Genomic DNA, 23,074 nt, shown 5'->3' with positions numbered 1-23,074 from the left:
TTACCATTATATAACCAATCTGAAATCTTCTGATGTCTCCAGGTCTCTTCAATGTATACGACCTTATTTCATAATTCTTAAAGCAAGTGCTATGATTAAATTAGGCTATGTGAAAAATTCTACCAGGAGGTTTCCTCTTAATGCGTTCACTATGCTGTTCGTAACCACTTATCAGCGCTTCTTTCTTTTACTACCATAAAACTTACTCCTGCATTAATCCTATTTGATTTTGTATTTATATCCCTGTATTCACCTTACCAGAAGTCCTGTTTCTACTGCCACCGAAGTTCACTAACTCACACTGCATATAACCTTAACCTATCCATTTCCATTTTTAATTTGTTCTAACCTACATGCCCGATTGAGGAATCTGATATCCCATGCTCCCATCCGTGGAGCGCATTTTGTTTTTTCTGATAATGACGTCCTCTTGAGTAGTCCCCTCCCGGAGATCTGAATGAGGGACCATTTTACCTCCAGAATATTTTACCCAAGAGGATACGATCATCATTTAACCATATAGTAGAGCTGAATGTCGTCGCGAAAAATTATGGCTGATTTTTGCCTTTGCTTTTGCTTTTAGCCGTTAACAGTACCGTTTTTGGTTGATGTAACAAGGCCAGATCAGTCAATCACCCACACAGTTGCCCCTAGAACACTGAAAAGGCGGCTGCCCCCCATCGGGGATCCCACGCTTGTCTGGCCTTTCAACAGACCCCCTCCCCCATTGTGGTTGCGCCTACGATACGACTATCTGTATCGCTGAGGTACGCAAGTCTCCCCACCAATGGCATATGAAGTAGTATATGGTCGTTACCATTTGAGATAGTCAGACCCAAAGTGGGATCAGTGGAGAGCCAGGGCGAAATTTTGCAACGAGGTTACGAGACATGTGGAAGCATGTACAGAAAGCCAATACAAATGTCCTCGAGCGTCAGGAACCAGTGAAGCAGGGCAGCCCAAAGCGACGAGAGTACCGTGTAGAGTAGTGTGTGATGTTAATGAGCCCATACACCCTAAACTGAAAAACAAAGAATTTGTTCACATGGTTTGGATGTCAGTATCAAGTAATCAAATTAACATCACTGGTGAATGTTAGGTCACAGCTTGCGCCGTATATAATGGTCATACACTTTGGAACAGTCCATCCTTTCTGGGACGCACCAGATTCTTTACCTCTGGTACCAACATCAGTCTCGAATGAGGGAGGAGACAGTAAGAGGAAGGAAAGACAGGCTGCGCCCACACAAGTTACGCTAGCGTTGCCCTATGCTTTGAAGTCGAGGAAGGGAGAGGGATTAATGCTCCCTACTTCATGTGGCACCGCCATTCATGGCCATGGTTAGGTGCCTGCGCACTCTTGCCCAAATTGTAAGAGATGCCCAGATTGAGATGGCGAAGCTGCAGGAAACCATCAACCATGTGGTGCTTGTAAAGCTAACAACATTGCTGTTACCAAGACAGTTTCTGTTCGGCTCAGGTCAGGCATGGAAGGAGTTGCCAGCGACGCAATTCATTGTAACTTTGGAAGATAGAACCTTTTCGTTAATGGCCATGTCATATAATAAGTCCATCTACGTGTAATAACTCATTTCCTTGTAGCAGGTACAAATGACTAATGAATGCTATATGCTTCACCCATAATCTGTAAGATGAGGGATCTTGGGAAAGTTTCTACAAGGCAGAGCGAAGGTAATTCTACCGGTAATGCCAACTGGGAAAAGTCATGCATTAATGTTAGCAGATCAATTGTGGCGTTGTTAAAGAGAGCTGATTACAGTATGCCCATTGTAATGATTCTGTATTTACGTGACCATTACGGCACTCCAACCCCAGTTCTCGGTACCAGTAATATCGTACTACCTTTTTGCGAAGTAACACACATATTTTTGTGACAATATTCACATTTGGTTCTATTAATGTATAGGTACTCCGATGTATCGATATATTAAAGTGATATGGTTCTGGTGTGTATTCATTTCTGTGAGACTGTCATAATCTTTGACTTACTTGTAACCGTTTTGGCGCGAATGTGCACAGGGCAGTCTTTGTTTCACTTTGCAGAAGTTAAGTTGTTATTTCGCTTTGTGAAAGAACAGTCAAGTCTTGTGTTTGGTTAAAGTGGAAATTAAATATATGAAGATTGATACAGAACTGTTTTCTTGATGATGTGACAATTAAGGGGCTCCGGAACGCCCTATACTTGCAATGTTAAAATAACGCTTATAAATTACATCTTTCCTCACAAAGTATTTGAGGTAGGAAGTTGAACTTTTTACAGATTATTTATTGGAATATGGGCTACAACTTAACACAGGGATTTTACAAAATTTTAGTTCAGTTATTAAAGATGGTTTTTTTTCTATTGTAATGAAAATTCACAACATTTTTTGCAATTTTTATTTATATATTCAAAAATATACAGTTTTTTGGAAAAAGGCTGTGTTAAATTATGCAGAAGGTACTGTGTAGCATTTACTGAAAGTTTGAAACAAATATGTTTGGAAGATCCTTAGAAAACATGTAATTAGTATGAGAAAATAAAAGTTTTGGGAATCGAGTGACAAAGATTGGATTAACTTTTTAGTGCATTCCAGGTCCCCATAGGATGGATTATCTTCATCCTCTGCAAACTCCTCCTCCAGCTTCCCCTTGTTCCTCCTCCTGTTTACTCTTGCTTGTATTTCTAGACTCTTTACAGCCCTGTCTGCAGCCCGAAGGCGTTCCTTGTCTAAAGCAAGCATCGCTCGTACCATGTTAGAACCTATCTTCATTCCCATATTTCTAAATACCTTGCACCTTACAATGTTGCCATCATTGAAAGTCGCAACAGCATCATACACACCAAAGTGAAGTGTTTCTATTCCAACAAATACAGTCTTGGGGATTCTCGACCATATAACACTATTTACACTTTCATTGGGGTTTTGAGTTTTTCCGTGAATACACTTTTTCAACAGTTCAGGTGCTGCTAAGTCTCTGAAAATAGGTTTTATCACCTCCATTATTGCATGAGGCAGACTATGCTTATGAGTGTACACTTCACCAGTTAGCAATCCTTTGTTATATTTACACCAACTGTCGCCTTCTTTGGGACACAAGCTATGCTGGGGATTTTCGTCGGTTGAAGAAGTATGAAAAAAAAGAGCCCAAACAGCCTTCTTCATTTCGTCGACACTTTGTGTATTTTGCCTAATAACCATTCCATAATAGTTCTGTATTTTGTCAATTACACTGTCAGTTAACCTTCCCTTCCCATCCAACCCTTTACCATCACTGAGTTTTTGTTTTTTGTACGAAGCTTTCAGTCGCCGAAGTCTCGTTCCCATTCGCTTCTGTACGTGTCCAATACACTCAAATTTCTGCACTACAACATCATCACCATAGGGCTTCAGTCCTTGAACATGTTTGAAACTTTTAGAATCACCGTCACCAAGGTAATTAACATATCGCACTTTATCACACGCCTCAGAACGCTGGAATATACTGGCAACACCAGCCACTTCCATTCCTCCACTACTGCCACTATAGTTAGCTTTGCAATTATTTTCATGTGTACCTTTGTATTTTTGTGGACATCTACAATACTTTGATATTACTGCTACATCTAAAACTTTCCCTGTATACATACTGGTGGCAGATACTACACCATGAAGAGATGTGTGTCCCCATTTATGCCAGGTACCATCGAACTCTGCAGTCAAATCTCTGTTACCATTATTTTCCATTACTGCTTCTTCCACAGCGTTCTTCATAGATTCTATACAGACATCTTCTACTTTAGACCCTATTAATTTATTATAGGTCGTAAACTTGGTTGGGGGATTTGGAAGATTCATGATGCCACAGAAAATTGCACCTGCAGTAGCACCCTTACCAACTGAACGCAAGGAATAAACAAATCTAATGTTGTGTTCGTAGATTTTGCTACCATTTTCTTCAGTTGCAGTTACTGCAACACTGTTCCAAAAGGTGGTCATGTATGAACACTTATCACATTTCAGTTGTATTTCACTAGCAAGTCCTACGTGATTTATTATGGAGAGTTCCAGACCAACTTCACTACAATGAATACATCTTACACAGTTTGAAAAAATTCCTTTGAGAACCGACATATCAAATATTTCATTCACATCCGATTCGCCCATAAAACATTCATAGTTTTCACTCATTGAACCAAGCTTATTCTGTGAAGTATTTTCTTTCCCACTTTGACTGCTATGGGCAGGTGTACTTGAGAGGTTAGGTTCACTCACTTGGTTATCGTCTTTATTGTTTACAGTAATAACACATACCTTTGGCTTTCCAACATTTCTCCTTTTCTTAAAAGCCTTCAGAGGATTTCTAATAACTTTACTTTTACTCATTATTATACTTCAACAAAACAGAGACTCAAGAAACAGAATTAATTACGAATATTTTCGAGATAACGACAGAGTAAATAAACATGAAACGATCGACAATCACACCAGCGATATATATTGAACCATCACAGGTTAGCCACAACACATACTTTATCTCACATCACTAAAATGTACCTGATGAACACGGACGTTAATAATAACACCATTTGACAGCAGTTTAACAGCGCCACAGTTAGTCACGCCCATGTAGAACACATTTCAAAAAAAATTTAAAAATAGTTGTAGTCTTCGGAATTGAATAAATTATATATCTATTAAAAGGTAATAGTCTGCAGATTCAGAAAACGCAAAAAAGTAAAAATTGAACTTTTCATGATTTTGAGCCTTTCCGGAGCCCCTTAAGAAGAAGTATATGTGAATTTACAAGAAGTTTAATAAAAATTTGGATCGTGTACACCAAGTCAAAAATTATTTCTACCATACCATTGTTCTGATCTGAAAAACGCATATGTCAGGTCTTCAAATATTGCTAAAATACAGATCTGTACCTTCCAGCAGTCAAAGTGGAATCACCCTAGAACCAACAAGATGAGCCATAACAACTCCGACGAAATCTACGTGGGAATCCATTCAAGATAAGTGCCAAAATTAATGACTTTTTTAGTGACTTCATTATTTCCATTCTGACGATACCGTCCACAGTCAATAACTTTGTTGTTGCCCGATAAAGTGAACATATTCTGCGTGAGCAACATTATTAATCTGATTTGTAACCTACTTTGCAAGTGGTGGTATTGTTAGACCATCCAGGATGGTTCAGACAACCTCGGGAAAGTGTGAAACAGAGTTGTTTCTAGGAGGGACAGGAGCGGAAAGTTGCTTCCAGAACATTCTTGCACTGCACCCTTATTTCCAGAAGACATGTCCACGATGGTTATCAGCTGTATTAGATCCAGCGATAGTTCCTACAATTTGTAAGGATATGGAATACTTGAAGGTGTGGCGCAGCAGGTTAATGCTAAATGGTTTAAAGTGTGAGATTTCATGGGCATCTTTTCGGTTTCCAGCCACTATAACCGGGGCTACGTGTCAGAACCGGAAGTATCTGCTACTGAACTTGCCCTATAAACCCTTAAGCATATTAACGGCTAAGAAAGTGACATTGTTGAACGACACCTTGGACGCCACCTTGCTGAGTCCTCTGGAGGAGCTTATGGCAGAGCAGAACTGGAACATTAACGTGAAACTGACGTCTGACGTCCCAGCATATTCCACAGTATCGCAGTAGCTACTTCCACAAATTCATGGTGTAAAAAGATTCAGTGGTAGGCGTTCTTGAGCCGGAAACCGTACTCACCTACGCTGACATTGAAGTCGTCATCCAATGCTCCTTAAAAGCAGAGTTGCGACACTGTCACAGTACACACAGACTGCGGTAGAGATTTAAGAGAGATTGGCAGACACACTCAGTTTGAGAAAACAGATGAACAGGAGTCAGATTTCAGCATACAGCCTCCATTTAAACAATATTTAACAGAAAGTAATCAGAAGCTGCCAGTACATCTTCGCCAAAGCAGTTATAATCCCATTAGTATGCAGTATCAGTTATCTTTATTACACCAGAAAATTCCAGGACTCAGAAATAAAGTTAATGAACTACTCATTTGTATTGATGAAATGAATTCATCTAACTAAATTGACATAATCTGCCTCTCTGAACTTCAAGTGACCACTGGTATAGATACGTTACACATTTCAGGATTTAAGCTAGCTTCCTACTTCTGCAGAGTAGATATGGATGATGGAGGAGTTGCCACATTTATTAAAAATTGTCATAAATTCAAGAACATTGACATTAATAAATTCTGTTTAGTGCAGCATCTAGAAGCATGTGCAACAGAAGTAGAGTTGCATAACAGATCCTATATAATAGTAACTTTCTACCGAGCACCCACAGGAAATTAAAATCTATTCATAAATCATCTAGAAACTCTTTTGGGTTATTTAACAGGAAGGAACAAAGAAATTTCGATTGCTGGTGACTTTAATACAGATTTTCTAATGCAATCTTCCATTAAACATTTACTGCAGTTAGTAATGTTGTCTTTCAATCTAACTCACATTGTAAACTTTCTAACTAGGATCACTAAATCCTGAAGGACAGCCAGTGATAACATTTTTAGAGACAAATCAAAGGAACAAAATCATATCATAAAACCTGCAATAAATGGACTATCAGATCATGACATGCAGCTCCTTGTTTTAGATGTACATTCTAAGCATATTATCAAGACTGCTAAATCTGAGTATAGGAGAGTAGTCAATCAACCAAACATTGAGTGTTTTAGAAAACTGCTCAAAGATATGAACTGGAAAGATGTTTATAGTGCTCATGCCATGAATGAAAAATATAACACATTCATGAGCAATGTCAGTACCATGTTTGAAAACTGTTTTCCTCTGAAAGTTACTCAAATCAAACAGAAGTCTGTAATAAAACCATGGATTACACAAGGAATAGAGATTTCCTGTAAGAAAAAAAGGAAAATGTATCTGTCGACCAAGAATAGCTCCAATGCTGATGATTTAGCTAAATACAAGGAATACTGTAAAATATTAAAAAAGAAAATAATTCAGACATCCAAACAAATGCACTACAAGAAGAAGATAGCAATGTCAGGGAACAAAATAAAAACAATATGGGATATAGTGAAAGCGGAGACTGATAGAACTAGAAAGGAACAGGAGTGAATAGCATTAAGGGTAGATGACACATTAGTAACTGATGGGTGTAGTGTGGCAAATTTATTTAACAAGTACTTTATATCAGTTACTGATAGAATGGGATTGTCAGGATCAGTAAATAATGCCCTTGAATATCTGAAACTAGCCTTTACAAATAGCTTCAGGTACATGAATATCTCACTCACTTCACCAAAAGAAATAACTTCCATAGTAAAATCTTTAAAAACAAAGCATTCTAGTGGTTACAATGAAATATCAACAAAGTTAATTAAGGCATTTTTTTGTGAGTTTAGTACAATTCTAAGTTACTTGTGTAACCAGTCAATTATAACTGGGACATTTCCTGACTGGCTAAATTATGCAGATGTTAAGCCTCTATTGAAGAAAGGGGATAAAGAGATACCATCAAACTACAGACCGATTTCACTTTTGCCAGCAATCTCAAAAATTTTAGAAAAAGTAATGTACAGGCAGCTTCTCAACCATCTGACCACAAATAACATATTATCAAGAACACAGTTTGGATATCTGAAGGGTTCTGATATCGAGAAGGCTATTTACACCTACACTGAAAATGTACTTAATTCATTAAATAACAGGTTACAAGCAGCAGGTATTTTCTGTGATTTGTCAAAGGCATTCGATTGTGTGAACCACAACATCCTTTTAAATAAATTACAGTTCTATGGTGTCATGGACAGTGCTGCAAAATGGTTCAAGTCATACCTCGCTAACAGGAAACAAAGGGTGTCAGTGCAAGGGACTAGTGAATTAAGTCATCAGTCATCGTCAGAATGGGAAGAAATTAGATGTGGTGTCCCACAAGGATCCATTTTAGGGCCATTGCTTCTTCTTGTGTACATTAATGATCTCTCATCAGTTACATTGCCAGAAGCAGAGTTCGTTTTGTTTGCAGATGACACAAGTATTGCAATAAATAGTATGTCGAGTGTAGTTCTAGAAAAATCTGCTAATGATATTTTCATGTATATTAATAAACGTTTTAAAGCCAACTCACTGACATTAAACTTCGAAAAGACTCACTAAATGCAATTCAGAACCTGTAAGAGGTTTCCACGTTGCATGAGCATAAAGCATGAAGAAGAGCAGATAGAGGAGGTTGACAGTCTTAAATTCCTGGGATTACAACTTGATAATAAATTCAGTTGGGAGGAGCACACCACAGAACTGTAGAAACGCCTTAACAAATCTGTATTTGCAATTCGAGTGTTAGCAGACATAGGTGACATAAAAATGAAGAAGCTTGTTTACTTTGCCTACTTTCATTCCATAATGTCATATGGTATAATATTTTGGGGTAACTCTCCAAGTCAAAGAAAAGTTTTAAGAGTCCAAAAGCGTGTAATACATATTATTTGTGGAGTAAATTCACGGACGTCCTGTAGAAACCTCTTCAAACAACTGGGTATACTAACTACTGCCTCTCAGTATATTTACTCCTTAATGAAATTTGTCCTAAGTAATATATCTCTTTTTCCAACGAACAGCTCAGTTCATACATACAATACCAGGAACAAAAATGATCAGCACAAGGACTTAAAAGCACTTACTTTAGTTCAAAAAGGGGTCCACTACTCAGGAACACTCATCTTCAATAATTTGCCAGCAAACATAAAAAATTTAGTTACAAATAAAGATCAGTTTAAAAGGAGCCTGAAAGACTTACTGGGGGCCAACTCCTTCTACTTCACTGACGAATTTTTTAATAGAAGCAAATGATGTATTGTATATACTCATACTATTAGTGTTGTTATTTCAGCTTAAAAGTGATGTATATACTCATACTATTAGTATTGTTATTTCAGCTTTTAAAAAGTGACATGTTCCACATCCACGAGGATCTCCTCAGTACGGATCTATGGAATGAAAAACTAATCTAATCTAAGGGCTGGGCCGCGCAGGCCGTGACGTCATGGCTGCCCTATGACGCTCTTCCGTCCCGACTCTGCTGGAGGGAAAGAGCTGTCGTTTCAGTAAAAGTAGTAGACAGAGATCACATAAAGACGGCCTGTTTTAAGCCTATTCAAAAATAAGAACGCCAACGTAGATTTTTCCACCAATAATAAATTTCAGTAAAGAGATGTACACTCTTTCCCACATATTATTAACCACTAAGACAGTTCTGGAATTTGTAAATTAATTTGTAATAAATTCTAAATTGGTCAGTCAGGTAGAGGATCTTAAAATAGATATAACGAACACCTTAATGTCGTACAACTTCATCACTTACGTAAATCTGGCTTTGCCACCCACCTTAGCCACACATAATCCTGATCTAATAGCGAGCGTCATGACAGATACAGGGATTAGTGAACACAAGGTCATTGTAGCGAGGCTCAAAACTATATCAACCAAAACCACTAAAAATAAACGCAATATATATATATATATATATATATATATATATATATATATATATATATATATATATATATAACAGCAGCCAATATTTCGCTTGATGCCTTCCTAAGACAGAGTCTCCAGTAAGTGTAGGCCAGATATGGCTAAAATTGAAAGATACAGTATCGACAGCAATAGATAGATTCATACCGCATAAGTTTATAAGAGACGGGACTGATCCACCATGGTTCACAAAACACGTCGGAACACTGTTGCAGACCGAGCGGTCTAGGGCGCTGCAGTCATGGACTGTGCGGCTGGTCCCGGCGGAGGTTCAAGTCCTCCCTCGGGCATGGGTGTGCGTATTTGTCCTTAGGATAATTTAGGTTAAGTAGTGTGTAAGCTTAGGGACTGATGACCTTAGCAGTTAAAACCCATATGATTTCACACACATTTGAACTGTTGCAGAAGCAACGAAAAAAGCATGCCAAATTCAGAAGAACGCAAAATCCCCAAGACTGGCTAAGTGTCACGGAAGCTCGAAATTTAGTGCGGACGTCAATGCGAGATGCTTTTAATAGTTTCTACAATGAAGTATTGTCACAAAATATGGTAGAAAACCCAAAGAGGTTCTGGTAGTACGTAAAGTACACCAGTGGCAAAAAACAGTCAATACCGTCACTGCGCGATAACGATGCAAATGTTACCGATGGTGGTGCCACTAAAGCGGAGTTACTATATAGAGCTTTCCGTAATCCCTTCATGAAAGAAGACGAAGTAAATATTCCAGAATTGGAAACCAGAACAGCTGTTAGCATGAGTGACATAAAAGTAGATATCTTAGGTGTTGCGAAACAACTCAAATCACTTAAGAAAGGCAAGTCTTCCGGTCCAGATGGTATACCAGTCAGGTTCCTCTCAGAGTATGCAGACACAATAGTGCCTTACTTAGCAATCATATACAACGTCTCACTTGATGAAAGGTCTGTTCCTAAAGACTGGAAAGTAGCACAGGACACATCAATATTCAAGAAAGGAAATAGGAGAAACCTATTGAATTACAGACCCATATCACTGACCTCAATTTGCAGTAGGATTTTGGAGCATATACTGTACTCGAACATTATGAATCACGTTGAAGAAAATCACTTATTGATTCATAGCCAACACAGATCCAGAAAATATCGTTCTTGTGCAACACAGCGAGCTCTTTATTCTCATGAAGTAATGAGTGCTCTCGGCAAGGGATCTCAGATCGATTCCATATTCCTAGATTTCCAGAAGGATTTTGATACCGTTCCTCACAAGCGACTGTTAATCAAATTGCGTGCATATGGAGTATCGTATCAGTTGCGTGACTGGATTCGTGATTTCCTCTCAGCGAGGTCACTGTTCGTAGTGATAGACGGTAAATCATCGAGTAGAACAAAAGTGATATCTGGCGTTCCGCAAGGTAGTGTTATAGGCCCTCTGCTGTTCCTGATTTATATTAATGATCTAGGTGAAAATCTGAGCAGCCCCCTTAGATTGTTTGCAGATGAAGCTGTAATTTACCATCTAGTAAAATCATCTGACGATCAATTCCAATTACAGAATGATCTAGAGATAGTTTCTATATGGTGCGAAAAGTGGCAATTAGCGCTAAATAAAGAAAAGTGCGAGGTCATCGACATGGGTACTAAAAGAAATCCGATAAATTTTGGGTATACGATTAATCGCACAAAACTAAGGGCTGTCAATTCGACTAAATACCTAGGAATTACAATTATGAGGAACTTAAATTGGAAAGACCATATAGCTAATATTGTGGGGAAGGTGAAACAAAGACTGCACTTTGTTGGCAGAAAGCTTTGAAGATGCGAATAACTCACTAAAGAGACAGCCTACATTACACTTGTCCGTCTCCTGCTGGAATATTGCTGCGCGGTATGGGATCCTTACCAGGTAGCATTGACGGAGGACATCGAAAAAGTGCAAAGAAGGGCAGCTCGTTTCGTGTTATCGCGCAATAGGGGTTAGAGTGTCACTGATATGATACCCGAGTTGGGGTGGCAGTCACTGAAAGAAAGGCGTTTTCTTTGCGGCGAGATCTTTTTACGAAATTTTTCTATTCCGAATGCCTAAATATTTTGTTGGTAACCACCTACGTACAGAGAAATGATCACCATAATAAAATAATAGAAATCAGAGCTCTAATGGAGAGATTTAGATGTTTCTTTTTCCCACGAGTCATTCGAGAGCGGAATGGTAAAGAAGTAGTATGAAAATGGTTCGATGAACACACTGCCAGGCACTTAAGTATGAATTGCAGAGTAACCATGTAGATGTATATTTAGTTCGATATGCAAAAAGCAGCCGATACGGATAATCACGGTACGCTGAATCTTCTGCAGGAGATTTAGCACCACGCATGCATGAAATCTTTCCCTGACTTAATTCTGAATGGGCAAATAGAGTCATCCAACACCACTTTCCCTAGCTAGTTCCCAAAACTTTTCTCGTATTTTAAAGGAGCATAAGATAGCCAAGTTCCATGATAGTCATAGCTCATCTTCAGTGCTGCCTCATTTAAAATTTTTACCCTCTTGGCATGATTATATTATGAGTCACTTATGTTTTATTGCAAAATCCATATTTATGTGATTTTCAGAGTCAGGTATGTAAGAGCACTACATCATATTTCTTACATTGTAATCAGCAAAATATCTTATAATAGGCTACTATTTTTAATGCAGAATATAGCTTCACGTTCGAACTTACAATTCAGTTTTATCACTGTACCAAAAAAAAAAGTCCCTCTGTGTTCATGTACTATATATAATGGTGGCCTTTTGGAAAGACTTCTCTGCGTCATTCGCCCCTTACTTATTTCGCATTTATCGCGAACCTGTCGACCAGCGGAAAGTGCCAAGCGACTGAAAAAAAGCCCAAGTTATTCCTTTATACAGGGTGGTACACTGATCGTGACCGGGCCAAATATCTCACGAAATAAGCGTCAAACGAAAAAACTACACAGAACGAAACTCGTCTAGCTTGAAGGGGAAACCAGATGGCGCCGCGGTTGCTCCTCTAGATGGTGCTGCCATAGGTCAAACGGAAATCAACTGCGTTTTCTTAAATAGGAACCCCACTCTTTATTACACATTCGTGTAGTACGTAAAGAAATATGAATATTTTAGTTTGACCACTTTTTTCGCTTTGTGATAGATGGCGCTGTAATAGTCACGAACATATGGCTCACAATTTTAGACGAACAGTTGGTAACAGGTAGGTTTTTTAAATTAAAATTTTATTTCGATTGTTCCACTGTGATACATGTACCTTTGTGAACTTATCATTTCTGAGAACACATGCTGTTACAGCGTGATTACCTGTAAATACCACATTAATGCAATAAATGCCCAAAATGATGTCCGTCATCCTCAGTTCATTTGGCAATACGTGTAACGACATTCCTCTCAACAGCGAGTAGTTCGCCTTCCGTAATGTTCCCACATGCATTGACAATGCGCTCACGCATGTTGTCAGGCGTTGGCGGTGGATCACGATACCAAATATCCTTCAAGTTTCCCCACAGAAAGAAATCCGATGACTTCAGATCCGGTGAACGTGCGGGCCATGGTATGGTGCTTCGACGACCAATTCACCTGTCATGAAATATGCTATTCAATACCGCTTCAACCGCACGTGAGCTATGTGCCGGACATCCGTCATATTGGAAGTACATCGCCATTCTGTCATGCAGTGAAACATCTTGTAGTAACATCTGTAGAACATTACGTAGAAAATCAGCATACATTGCACCATTTTGATTGCCATCGATAAAATGGGGACCAATTATCTTTCCTCCCATAATGCCGCACCATACATTAACCCGCCAAGGTCGCTGATGTTCCACTTGTCGCAGCCATCGTGGATTTTCCGTTGCCCAATAGTGCATATTATGCTGATTTACGTTACTGCTGTTGGTGAATGACGCTTCGTCGCTAAACAGAACGTGTGAAAAAAATCTGTCATCGTCCCGTAATTTCTCTTGTGCCCAGTGGAAGAACTGTACACGACGTTCGAAGTCGTCGCCATGCAATTCCTGGTGCATAGAAATATGGTACAGGTGCAATCGATGTTGATGTAGCATTCTCAACAGCGACGTTTTTGAGATCCCCGATTCTCGCGCATTTTGTCTGCCACTGATGTGCGGATTAGCTGCGATAGCAGCTAAAACACCTTCTTGGGCATCATCATTTGTTGCAGGTCGTGGTTGACGTTTCACATGTGGCTGAACACTTGCTGTTTCTGTAGTAACCACAACCAACATCGGTAACGCCTTGGGCTGCGGATCGGAGCCGCCAGGCGGGGAAGCCGGCGGCGGTGGAGCACGCACCACCGGGTAAACACAAGACGAGTCGGACGACAGACCAACGACAACTGACAACAACCGACCATGAGCGACACAACAAGGACGAGATAAACAACAGAGGCTGGTGGAAACCACAACACCAAACACCAAACGTAAATCCAGTCGGGACCAGAGCCAGGCAAATGTCAACAACGAGCAACGACCAGAACGCAGTACCGCCGAGATAGAGGCGAAATCCAGAGCGAGTACCAGACTGGCTGGACTAGGTTTTTTTTTTTTTTTTCTTTATTGTGATTTCATTCCCCTGCCCCATGCGGGCAGGGTAGGGCTGTCAGCAGCACAATCCGCCGCTCTTCAGCCGAGTGATATGACAATTAAAACAAGAATAAAATAATACATACATAAGGAGGTAAAAAGGGGGAACATAAAACAGAGTAAGGGGAGAAAATGGAGGTAAAAATACACTGATATGTAGACGTTCATTGGGGACAGTTAAAAAAGTCACCAGAAAGTTAAAAAACACAATTGGTGATTCTTAAAACACATGGAAGTCACTAGATGCACAGGCACAGGTTAAAAGTCGGCCACAGTATTAAAAACACTCCGAAACAACACACTTAAAACCCACTCGGAGCACACACGACGAAGAATAAAACTACCAGGTGGGACCTGCCGAGGGAAAGGGCAGAGAGGATGGAAAAGGAGGGGAGAGCATGGGGCAGCTGGGGAAGCGGCGGGAGGAAGGGAGGAGGGGAACCGTGGGTTCACGAAGAGGCAGGAGACACATGGGGCGGGAGAGGAAAAGGGAAGACAGGGCAGGAGGGAGCGCAGAGACACTGAAAGAAGGCACAAGAGATGGAGGGGGAGGGGAAATCCGCTCAGAAGGTGGGAGGGGGAGGAGAGGGAGCCCTGAGGAGGAGGCAGGAAGAGGGGGTTAGAGTTGGTAGGAAGGGTAGATGTCAGGGCGAAGCTCATCATCCGGGAGCGGTAGACGGTGGAAGTTGTGGTGGGAAAGGAGATGGAGGGTGTGGAGATGGAGAGAGGGAGGGACACAACGGTAAAGGCGCGGCAACTGGTCGGGAGTGGAGAGGAAGGGAGACACCAGGGGGTGGGGGGGATCAAGGCGACGGACAACATAGAGTGTGCGGATGTGTTCAAGGAAAAGGAGAAGGTGGGGGAAGGGGATGAGGTCATAGAGGATGCGCGTGGGGGACGGAAGGCGGATGCGGAAGGCGAGGCGGAGCTACTGGACTAGGACAGAGCGGGCCCCTATATACGAAACCGGAGGGATCGGCTATTGGCCGCTGTCTGCACGTGGCTTAGCGGTGGCGCCCTCGCTGCGCGAGAGCCGCTGCGCGGAATAGCCGCCGCGGAGGCGGAGCCCTCTATGGGCTGACCACGTCCATTTGTTCCACCGCGTGTTTAACTTCCGCGGCGGAAGGTACTAGAGTTTCCTTAAATAACGTAACTATCCGGCGAACGGTCCGGACACTTGGATGATGTCGTCGAGGATACCGAGCAGCATACATAGCACACGCCCGTTGGTCATTTTGATCACAATAGCCATACATCAACACGATATCGTCCTTTTCCGCAATTGGTAAACGGTCCACTTTAACACGGGTAATCTATCACCAAGCAAATACCGTCCGCACTAGCGGAATGTTACGTGTTACCACGTACTTATAGGTTTGTTGCTATTACTGCGCCATCTATCACAAATCGAAAAAGTGGCCAACTAAACCATTCATATTTCTTTACGTACTACACGAATATGTAACAAAAAATGGGGGTTCCTATTTTAAAAAATGTAGTTGATACCTGTTTGACCTATGATAGCACCATCTAGCGGGCGCCATCTGGTTCTGCCCTTCAAGCTAGACGAGTTTCGCTCTTTGTAGTTTTTTGGTTTGATGCTTATTTCGTGAGATATTTGGCCCGGTCACTATCAGTGGACCACCCTGTATAAGGAGGGTAACAGCATGGAACCGCTAACTTATAGACCAATACCATTAGTATCGGTTTTCTAGAGAATTCTATAGCATGTTATGAGTCTGAATATAACAAACTTGATAAACTCACATGATATCTTGCGAACCATGGATGAAGGGTATCAGACGGATGCCATATTCCTTGACTTCCGGAAAGCTTTTGACTCTGTGCCCCACTGCAGACTCCTAACTAAGGTACGAGCATATGGGAATGGTTCCCAAGTATGTGAGTGGCTCGAAGACTTCTTAAGTGATAGAACCCAGTACGTTGTCCTCGAAGGTGAGCGTTCATCGGAGGTGAGGGTATCATCTGGAGTGCCCCAGGGAAGTGTGGCAGGTCCGTTGTTGTTTTCTATCTACATAAATGATCTTTTGGATAGGATGGATGGCAATGTGCGGCTGTTTGCTGATGATGCTGTGGTGTACGGGAAGGTGTCGTCGTTGAGTGGCTGTAGGAGGATACAAGATGACTTGGACAGGTTTTGTGATTGGTGTAAAGAATGGCAGCTAACCCTAAATACAGGGCTATTACAAATGATTGAAGCGATTTCATAAATTCACTGTAGCTCCGTTCATTGACATATTGTCACGACACACTACAGATACGTAGAAAAACTCATAAAGTTTTGTTCGGCTGAAGTCGCACTTCAGGTTTCTGCCGCCAGAGTGCTCGAGAGCGCAGTGAGACAAAATGGCGACAGGAGCCGAGAAAGCGTATGTCGTGCTTGAAATGCACTCACATCAGTCAGTCATAACAGTGCAACGACACTTCAGGACGAAGTTCAACAAAGATCCACCAACTGCTAACTCCATTCGGCGATGGTATGCGCAGTTTAAAGCTTCTGGATGCCTATGTAAGGAGAAATCAACGGGTTGGCCTGCAGTGAGCGAAGAAACGGTTGAACGCGTGCGGGAAAGTTTCACGCGTAGCCCGCGGAAGTCGACGAATAAAGCAAGCAGGGAGCTAAACGTACTGTGGTGTCACCGCCAGACACCACACTTGCTAGGTGGTAGCCTTTAAATGGGCCGCGGTCCGTTAGTATACGTCGGACCCGCGTGTCGCCACTGTCAGTGATTGCAGACCGAGCGCCGCCACACGGCAGGTCTAGAGCGACTTCCTAGCACTCGCCCCAGTTGTACAGCCGACTTTGCTAGCGATGGTTCACTGACAAATTACGCTCTCATTTGCCGAGACGATAGTTAGCATACCCTTCAGCTACGTCATTTGCTACGACCTAGCAAGGCGCCATTATCATTTGCTATTTATCTTGTGATGCATGTACCGTCAGACCGATGTTCACCAATTATGGATTAAAGTTAAGTATTCCAGAAGCTACGTACTTTTTTTGCTAGTCTCAATTCCTTGTCATTTTCCAGACCTCACGCCCGCCTGCGTGAGCTTAAACGCGTGCCTTTCGGCTACCTGTCATAGTGGATTGGCTGTCTTGCCAGTCCACAACACGTACCACAGCCGACGGTTTGGAAAATCTTACGGAAAAGGATAAAGCAGAAGCCTTACCGTTTACAATTGCTACAAGCCCTGACACCCGATGACAAAGTCAAACGCTTTGAATTTTCGGCGCGGTTGCTACAGCTCATGGAAGAGGATGCGTTCAGTGCGAAACTTGTTTTCAGTGATGAAGCAACATTTTTTCTTAATGGTGAAGTGAACAGACACAATGTGCGAATCTGGGCGGTACAGAATCCTCATGCATTCGTGCAGCAAATTCGCAATTCACCAAAAGTTAACGTGTTTTGTGCAATCTCACGGTTTAAAGTTTACGGCCCCTTTTTCTCCTGCGTACAAAACGTTACAGGACACGTGTATCTGGACATGCTGGAAAATTGGCTCATGCCACAACTGGAGACCGACAGCGCCGACTTCATCTTCAACAGGATGGTGCTCCACCGCACTTCCATCATGATGTTCGGCATTTCTTAAACAGGAGATTGGAAAACCGATGGATCGGTCGTGGTGGAGATCATGATCAGCAATTCATGTCATGGCCTCCACGCTCTCCCGACTTAACCCCATGCGATTTCTTTCTGTGGGGTTATGTGAAAGATTCAGTGTTTAAACCTCCTCTACCAAGAAACGTGCCAGAACTGCGAGCTCGCATCAACGATGCTTTCGAACTCATTGATGGGGACATGCTGCGCCGAATGTGGGAGGAACTTGATTATCGGCTTGATGTCTGCCGAATCTTTAAAGGGGTACATATCGAACATTTGTGAACGCCTAAAAAAACTTTTTGAGTTTTTGTATGTGTGTGCAAAGCATTGTGAAAATATCTCAAATAATAAAGTTATTGTAGAGCTGTGAAATCGCTTCAATCATTTGTAATAACCCTGTACAGATAAACGTAAATTAATGCAGTTGAATAGGTAAAAGAATCCCGTAATGTTTGAATACTTCATTAGTAGTGTAGCGCTTGACACAGTCACGTCGATTAAATATTTGGGCGTAACATTGCAGAGCGATATGAAGTGGGACAAGCATGTAATGACAGTTGTGGGGAAGGCGGATAGTAGTCTTCGGTTCATTGGTAGAATTTTGGGAAGATGTGGTTCATCTGTAAAGGAGACCACTTATAAAACACTAATACGACCTATTCTTAACTACTGCTCGAGCGTTTGGGAGCCCTATGAGGTCGGATTGAGGGAGGACATAGAAGCAATTCAGAGGTGGGCTGCTGCATTTGTTACTGGTAGGTTTGATCATCATGCGAGTGTTACGGAAATGCTTCAGGAACTCGGGTGGGAGTCTCTAGAGGAAAGGAGGCGTTCTTTTCGTGAATCGCTACTTAGGAAATTTAGAGAACCAGCATTTGAGGCTGACTGCAGTACAATTTTACTGTCGCCAACTTACATGTCGCGGAAAGACCACAAAGAGAAGATAAGAGAGATTAGAGCTCGTACAGAGGCATATAGGCAGTCATTTTTCCCTCGTTCTCTTTGGGAGTGGAACAGGGAGAGAAGATGCTAGTAGTGATACGAGGTACCCTCCTCCACGCACCGTATCGTGGATTGCGGAGTACGTATGTAGATGTAGATGTTGAAACTTCCTAGAGTTCGTAAAGCTCATGGCCACCAATCAGCACAGCTTTAGAAAGCACCGCTTGTGCGAAACCAGCTTGCTCTTTTCTCTCATGATGTACTGCGAACGATGGATGAAGGACAAGAGGCAGATTCTATGTTGCTAGATTTCCGAAAAGCATTCGTCACGTACCCCACTGCAGGCTATTAACGAAGGTACGTGCATACAGAATATTCTCCCAGGTAAGCGACGGGCTCGAAGAATTCTTAAGTAATATAACACAATACAGTAATCTCCCGTTAATCCGAATCGAGTTTATCTGAAATCCGCTTTATCCGAAAAAATTTTCAGATTTTTGCGGCTCACATTGGCGCTGTCTGACGCATAGCGCAACTATGCTTTTGACTAGCTAGACTGGCACTTGACAAGTTTCAACTTGTCTGCGCCCGGAGCCATGCATTTGCTGGTGTTTTCCGGCAGTCTACTGCTAATCAGTGCACTGGAGCGTGTGAAAAGTTCGAATGTCGTCAATTTGTGCGTGTGTTGGTTGAAGTTTTAGCTTATTTCTTGTTCCTATTGCGTGGATTCGTGCCATTGCCATGTATTTTGGAACTCCTTGGAAGTACAGTACGTACAGTATTGCTCTATGCAGAGCGACGTAGCCCTGTCGAAATTGACAATGAGAGTGTGCACCAAACACTTTCCGCCTGTTGTCGGTACATCAGATGAAACCGAGCGTTTAACAGTTCAACAGTGAACGTACAACGCACTGTTGTGTTGCCGCTTGGACTTGGGTAGGACAGGGGAGAGGGGATAGATCTATCGAATGTTTTCATACGATGGGTGCCACAGTATGGTTTCAAAAGTCAAAAGCTTCATCTAGTCTGTCTCCGGTATTGTCAAGTCGTGGGTCTGTGTGTTTTCGATTTAACGTTTTGTGCTCGCGCTGCATGCTTCAAAATGTCCAGAGATAAAAGCGGCCAAAAACCAATATCAACAGATTAAACAGAAATAATTAAATGGAGGAAAATATAGGAGTCTGAGGGAACATACAGTAAATGCAATCTTTGAGAGTGTGGTGGTAATGCATTTTAAATTAGCATTATATTCAAAACCGTGGCTATGTAACACTTTGCATTAAATATTGCTTAAGATCTTTGTGTATTCTGTAGTTACATTGATGATTGTTTCTTCTTTTAATTGGTTTTTGTATCACTCTCCATGTTTTATACCTCCTGATGTGGCCTTGTCAAGTACTAATTTATTTTATTTTATTAGTTTTGTTTATTTATAGAAACTGTTATGTAGGCATGCTGCTCCTATTTTGTGATAAAGTTTTTCGTGTCTACTTCATTTTTATTTATTTACTGTTCAATTTTTAACTTTTTCATTGCGTTATCACCATATTTCTAAAGATGTTACTTAATTCTGCTGCAGTCTACACATGCTACTTCTCTTCCAGTGTTGTTTGCAAACATTGTAACTGCTTTGGTGACAATAGTAAATGTCTGAAGGTGGCCTTGTAAGCCAAAAACCGGTTAACACAATAAAAGTAATACCGTGGAAGTAAAGCAAACTGATGCTTTTCATTTGCAACTGAGAAAGTTTAGAGAACCGCCATCTGAAGCTGACTGTAGATCGATCCTACTGCCGCGAACATACATGTCGCTTATGGAACACAAAGATAAGATATGAGAAAATAGCGCTCATATGAAGGCAAATAGACGGTTGCTTTTCCCTCGCTCTGTCTGCGAGGGGAACCGGAAAGGAAACCAGTAATTGTGGTAAAGGATACCCTCCGCCGCGCGAAGTGTGTATGTAGGTACTAGATGTGGATGTACAATGCTGTTCCATTCAGTGTTCACATACTTTTCTGATCACACTGGAATGCATAAATGATCTTGTTATATAATTATATAGCTTACACACATAAACCATTCATTATGTGAGTAGGTTTGTGTGTGTGGAATCTCAATGTAGTACTCACATACTTCTTGAAAACACATTATAATGTCTTCTCTACTGATATATAAAGATAAGTCGTTGTTGAACACTGTTACCAAAAATTCTGAAAAGTTCTTGCAGGATTTACTTCAATTTTTTACATGATAATCTAATAATGACTCACGGTATATAAATATATGAGTACATAAAAAGGAGTAATGTCATTGGCAAAAACTTCAAAGGGTTCTTGATTGATTTCCTTCAAATTTTTACATGATACTCTAATGCACATTTGGATGGACGTAGGCTGCACTTTTTTAAACTGTACATAATATATAAGTATTTATGTAATATGTAAAGGAGAATTGTTATTATCATAATCCTCTAAAAGTTATTGAGTGGTTTACTTGAAACTTCTGCATCATACCCTTATGTACATTGAGACAGACATAGCCTACACATATTTTATTTACACATATATATGTATAGCATGTAAATATGTATATAATATATGAAGGGGAAACTCGTTGCTAAAAAGCTCCAAAAGAATTTGACTAATTTCCTTAGAGTTTTATACATAAATTTAAAAAACCTGTGCACACACATAGGCTATATATTTTTAATAGGGAAATGTTGTTAGAAAACATCTCGAAAAGCTCTTGAAATAACAATAGAAAGTGCTCAAGGTAAGAGAGATTGTGGAAGAGGAGAGGGACAAAATAAGAGGGAGGAAATGGACAAGCAGAGGAGGAAGGAGGAGATAGAAAATGTGGAGGAGGTGATTGGTAGAGAGGAGGGAGGAAGGGACATACAGAGAAACAACGGGGAGGAGGTGACACAGAAATGGGGAGGAGGAGATAGACAGAGATTATGACTCATACACACTTCCCGTACATATTTAGCAATTGTGAAACATTGCTGGGTTCGCTATTATCCATGTAAATTAAATTTATAATAACACTCAATCACTGCTATCCTAAAGTCTGTTTTCGGGAAGACAGTGTAATTATAATGAATTTGGAGTTTTACCATTCGGCATGATACAGTGTTTGCTAGTACTGTGTAAGCTAAGCATTGCTTAGAAATTATTTTAGAAAGCTTCATTCTGTGCAAGTTTGTATTTAGTATGAGGGATATGCGAGAAATGAGGTCGTTATAGCTCGTAACGACAGCTGCTAAAAATTAATGGTTGATGGGATGAAGGATCCATCTCAGCCAGTCATTTGTAAGGATACACATTGAAAACATTTTGCAAAGCGACAGGGGAAGGAGACGATACTCTCACTCTGGAACACTTCGCTGTGGGGTCTTGTCTGACACTTAAAAGCGTTAACATACATAAGTAAAAGTCAACCTACCAATGGTCCATTTCTCTCAATGTGATAACTGCCAGCCAAGGAAGGGACAATGCGAAAGTTGTTAATAGAACAGACAGAGTATGATTTCATTTTAATCATTACATGTGATGGAACATGTTAATTGTTTATGAATGATTTTTTTTGTTGGTGATTATAATGAAGTTAGCTACAATTCTGAATAAGATAAATCTTGTGGAAATTAAAGAAATTATATCTTACTACATCTACTTTGCAGAAGATGGCACAGGTTATCATTTTATTTCACATTGATGACTAATGCCACAAGAAGTGAAATGTTGTAGTTAATGAATGTTATTAATACGAATGAGACTCTCGCCCACATAATACATATAATAAATCCATCACCATATAACCGACGATAAGCGTTTAAATAAAATAGCTACCCAACACTAGGCTCATGACATAAGCACTTTGAGTATGTTAATTAAGTAGTTTAGCTTTTGTAATTAAATGTCATCAACAATAGTGCATTTGGGTGTGTATGTGTGTGTTTGTATGACAGTGCTAGTGCTATCGTGTAATAGTCTGACGAAATATTCAGTGATTTGGATTTTTATTTATCATATTCATCAGGAACAAACGTTAGCACTATCTAGAAGAGATTGAAATAAAGCCTCCTAATAAATACGAGAACTATTTTTGAAAAATTCCGTCATGTCTACAAAAAAAGAATTAGAGTTATAAGAGTTGATGGGATTAAATTTAACAAAAAACTTTTAACGAGTGTGAAACTGTTGATGAAGAGCTTCAAAAAATTTATGATATCATTTCTTGTATAAGAAAAAATAAAATTGGAATTACAGCATTTTTCATAACATAAGTAGACCAAATGTTAAACTTAACTGCATTACATGGCAAAGTCAAATCTTAAAAACTTAAAAGGATTTTTACATATG

This window comes from Schistocerca nitens, chromosome 9 (assembly GCF_023898315.1).
Source record: "Schistocerca nitens isolate TAMUIC-IGC-003100 chromosome 9, iqSchNite1.1, whole genome shotgun sequence".
Taxonomy (NCBI): Eukaryota; Metazoa; Arthropoda; class Insecta; order Orthoptera; family Acrididae; genus Schistocerca; species Schistocerca nitens.
Note: the sequence above shows the minus strand (reverse complement) of the source record.